This window comes from Otolemur garnettii, unplaced genomic scaffold (genome assembly GCF_000181295.1).
Source record: "Otolemur garnettii isolate 467f Iridium unplaced genomic scaffold, OtoGar3 scaffold00116, whole genome shotgun sequence".
NCBI lineage: Eukaryota > Metazoa > Chordata > Mammalia > Primates > Galagidae > Otolemur > Otolemur garnettii.
Genome location: NW_003852511.1, coordinates 3,237,725 through 3,242,834, shown reverse-complemented (window position 1 = coordinate 3,242,834; position 5,110 = coordinate 3,237,725).

The window sequence follows — 5,110 nt, the reverse complement described above, 5'->3', positions numbered from 1 at the left end:
TTATCAGATATACAGTGTGCAAATATTTTCTTCCAGTCTGATTGTCTCATCCTTCTGTTCATTGTTTTGCTGTGTAGAAGGTTTTTAGTTTTATGCAGTCCCATTTGCCTAGTTTTGCTTTGTTGACTGAACTTTTTGAATTCTAACCAACAAACTGTTGCCCAGACTAATGTCGTAAAAGCATTTCCCTTACGTTTTCTTCTGGTAGTTTTACAAATAAAGGTTTTACATTTAATTTTTTAACTAGTCCATTTTGAGTTGATTTTTGTATATGATTTAAGACTCCAAATTCTTTCTTTCTTTTTTTTTTTTTGAAATAGAGTCTCACTTGGTCATCCTCGGCACAGTGATGTGGCATTATAGCTCACAGAAACTCAAAACTCCTGGGCTTAAGTGATTCTCTTGCCTCAGCCTCCCAAGTAGCTGGGACTACAGGTGCCCACCACAATATCCAGCTATTTTTAGAGATGAGGTCTCACTTTGGCTCAGGCTGGTCTTGAACTTGTGAGCTCAGACAATCCACTTTCCTCAGCCTCCCAAGTGCTGGGATTACAGGCATAAGCCACCGTGTTTAGCCCTTAGGGAACCAGTTTCATTTGTCTTCATGAGTTTTCCCATCACCATTTGTTGAAGAGACTATCTTTTCTTTGTGGTGTGTTCTTGACACGTTTGTCTAAATTATTTGACTATGTATATTTGGGTTTATCCCTGTAATTTCTACCTATTTCATTGGTTGATGTGTCTGTTTTGATGCAAGTATCATGGTATTTTAAATACTAACTTCATAATATATTTTAAAATTAGGTAGCCTGATGCCTTCAGCTTGGTTGTTTTTGCTCAAAGTTGCTTTGGTTATGTAGACATGGTGATCACAGTTAATAACATGGTAGTATATATTTCAAAACTGCTAAAAACTAGATTCTCAAATATTCTCACTATAAAAAATGTTGTTAGTGAGGCGATGGACATGTTAACTAGTTTGCTTTAATCTTTCTATAATGTATACACAGATCAGAAAATCACATTGCATCCCATAAATATACACAATTATTATTTGTCAATGAATGAAATTAATTAATTAATCTAAAACCTACAACAAGATACTCTTTCTATGAGGATGGCTAGGATGAACAAGGCAGATGATAGCAACTGTTGTTTATATCAACAATTAATTCTTATATCAATTCTCAGAAAATGAGAATTGGAGATGGTGGCGATGGAAAATGGTTCAGCCTCTTTGGAAAAGCTGGTGGAGATGGAAAATAATCTGACAGTTTCTCTAAAGGTTAAACAGAATTACCATACTACCTGGAAATTCTACCCCTAGGCATATACCCAAGAGAAATCAAAACGGATGTCTTTACAAAAAGTTGTATATGAACGTTCATCGCAATGACCTGAAATATCAACATTCTGTTCTCCCATGCAGCACGATTTTCCAGGAACTATTTCATTTTTTATGAGAAATATTGTACATAATCCAAATAATCGGGATGAAAATGGCCTAAAAGCCTTGACAGGAGCTAATCTCTTCCTTGAACGGAAGGTGGCAACTGATGTGTCCGGATACCTGTGAACCCCTGTTCTAGAGAATTACTTTGCCTTTTCCTCTGAAATCACTTAGTGGCCGGAGTTGAGCCTCACAGGGCCACCATCTCTCAGAAGCCCCTGGATGGGAAAGCCTGTTTCCACAGGTCAACACACCAGCCTGTGTTTATGTTTGCACCCATCACAGGTGAGGGGAGACCTGGCGTTGGTGTCTCACCACCAAGCGTTAATTATGACCAGAGTTCGTGTAGCTTATCAGAGGACTAAACCTATTTGATTTTGTTAAGGATGAAAAAACGTGGGTGTTGCTCAGCTGCTTCTGTTTTTTTCTGGTTGGTCTTTCAACACAACAGGTTTGTTATTGCTGCAAACACGCTCGTGTTACAACCTGGTGCTTTTGAAATCCCTTTTCCCTGGTCAAGGTCAATGGTGATTCTGAAGTGTTTCGCCCTGTTCCACTGTACAAGGACTGCAGCCCTCAGTGAGGAGTGGTGGCTGGTAGGGGCTGAGGTCTGCTGAGCTGCCATCCCCACCCTTGGGTCCTGTGGGTGAGCGAACTGCCCTTCTCCCTCTCCTAGGACCCTCCCTGCCTGCTTCCCACCCCAGGGCAAGGTCATGGAAAGGGTTCACATTCCTGTGTTTGTTTATTGATTCATTTTTGAGCATTTACTAGGCATCAGGCCTTATGCTGAAGAAGGACAGACTCTCCATGACCAGTCCCAGCCAGGCTCCTCTGGACACTGTTCTCTCCCAGTCCTTACCTTTGGCCTGTCCAGACCTAAACAAACGCCAATGTAGTTTCCCACAGCTCAAGGACATGTCCCTAGTATGACCCTACCCCCTTAAAGTGCCTGCTTGGAAAAACTCAATGCTGCCCAAATAATTGACTGATTAAGCAACACTTGGTGACAGGGGGCCTTGTCTCCCAGACTTTGTATATGTGTATGTGTGTGTATATATGTGTGTATGTGTGTGTGCATGCCCAACGGGGAGTGTAGGAGACTAACTTCGATAAGTACCAGGCAGCAAACCCAGGTGGGTTTCACGAGGATCAATTACCCCTGTGTACTTTTTATAATTTTTCACTTCCTTGACTCTTCTTAAGACCCTCCCCAGGTCCCTCCACCCCCTTTCCCCCCTTAAAATGCCCAGTCACCTCCACAGAAACCAGAGTGAAGCTACTGACAGTCGTTACTGAACACAATCTGAATTTGCTGCCTTAACTAACGTCTGGGCTGGCTGTGCCTTTGGAGGGATAGAGCCATGCAGACATTCCCAGCGTCTGTCTGCCCTCCCAGCTTACATTTTTGTGGGGAGACAGGCAGCAAGGAAGTAAAAGAAGGCAGCCGGGGATATGTGGGGTGTGCGGGTGCAGGGGCTGCGGTAATGGCGGCCTCTGTGACAATGTGAAAGTTGAAACTCAAAGAAAGCTAAGCCAGCCTTTTAAGGAGTTGGGATAAGGGCATCCCAGCTAAACGGGACACCAGGAAGACGAGGTCGGTGCAACTAGCAGGGGGCAGGAACCCAGCACACGTGGCCTGAAGGACTTGATAAATCTGGATTTAAAAAATTCTCCATTATCTTTTTTTTTCCCTAGGCCAAGATCATGCTTAGAATCAGAAGGGGGGGGGGACATAAGTCTGAATATAATCAAGTTATTTATTTTTAAATCCTTCTTTTTTATGGATAGGATCTTGCCATGTTGCTCAGGCTGGTCTTGAACTCCTGACCTCAAGTGATCCTCCCACTGCAGCTTCCCAAGTAGCTGGGACTACCACTGCCTGGCTAAGTTTGAACCAAGAAATTGTACTGTGAGAATTAGATGGAATGAGGCTGAAGACGCCGGTGTGATACTCAGGATGGTTCTGCGGGCGGCCAGGAGGAGCTGGAGCGAGCAGAGGCTGGGTGGGCCTGGGAGTCCTCTGACAAAGGCTGGCTTGGAAGCTGCTCCTGGAAAGGCTCAGCCTGGAGAGTCGTGGGCCAAGGAAGCGGGAACCAGCAGAAGGGTTCTGCGTACACGAGTCCTTTGGTACTTCCCACTTGCTGACTAGCTTCTCGGGTGTGATCTCTCTCCTCTTTCTTCTCTGAGAGGGAGTGCAGTTTTAATGAGCCACCACTGTGTCCCTCACGCAGTAACAAGGGCCTGGGATGTCCACAGTGCAGCTGGCGGGGTCTGCTGACAGTTCGATGGAGTGACTCTGTCTGCTCCTCCACACGCCTGGGTCCAGTGTGGGCTGACACAACAGGAAACAGGAATGTGGGCTGAGAGCACCAGACTGGAGCTCTTGAGACCAGGGTGTGCTGGAAGTAATAGGTGAGGCGCCTCCTTCAATCACACAGAGATTCTGAGATGCCCAGAGAGCCTCCTGCATTGGCACCGTGTCTGTTCCTTAAGGGGTCTTGCTGGTCCCTCTGTGGGTACAAGGCTGCTTTTTCTCACTCCCTGTGACTAGGGTCCACTCTCCTTCACCTGTTGAGTCACTTCTTGAGAACTCTGCACTTGTAAAGGTGAGCCCGGGTGGTTTCCGTTCACCTGGGAGGCTGGAGACTTCAGGTACGATACCTGATTCACAAACCAGAATATGCTGGGTCCTCGGTTCCCTGTCCCTTTCACATCACCTGGGGGTAGCAGGCAGCAGCCGGACCTCTGCAGAGGAGCTCATGAAAGTGGCAATGGTAACAAGACCCTACTATCAATTTTCCCTTCCCAATAGGGGAGCTGCTCTGTGAATCAGGCCAATTCCTGCGGAACCACAGAGCCAGGAATCTGGCCATGCAAGGGAGGGTGGTCAAGCTAGCAGGAGGAATGAGAGAGAAGTAGGCCGCAGAGCCAGACCAGAGAGCAAAGAGAGAGCACAGCAGAGCCAGTGAGGGGAAGGGCCCACAGCCCGAGCGTTTCCGAGGTCCTCAGCTCACAGGGCCTCTTGCCCGGGCTCCCATCAGTGTGATGACCTTGCAGGTTGCCATGAGGCTTAGGGGAGCTAATGTACATTGGGTACCTTGGCCCAGGACATTGAAACAAATGAATCCCTGCTACTACCACTGTTATTTAAATTAATTATTTAAGTCAGGCCTAGTGGCTCATGACTATAATCCCAGCACGTTGGGAGGAGTTCAAGGCTTCAGTGAGCTATGATCACACCACTGTACTCCAGTCTGGATAACATAATGAGACCCTGTTTCTAAAAATTAAAATGAAATAATTACTGAGATGATGGACTCATGATCAGACCTAAGTTGTGTCAATAGAACTGAATATTTGGGATCCTGATGGCCTGCCTCCCCACGCCACCTGCCACTTGACACTTCCAGGTCTCAAGGCACTTGTATCAGCTCAAACAGGTGCCAGGTTGGCCTAGGGAAAATATCAAGAAGGACTGGGAGGAGACAGCAGGGCTAGGAGGCCCTCGGCTTGTCTTATTCTCAGAGCAGAGGAAAAAGTCAGCCCTTGGCCTGGGGTTTGGTGAGCATCTGCTCATACTTAGCGTCAGTCAGTCTGCTGGACGTCCACTCCTTAAGAAACAAACACTGGTCAGTTCTCAAAGTTCACTTGGTCTTAATT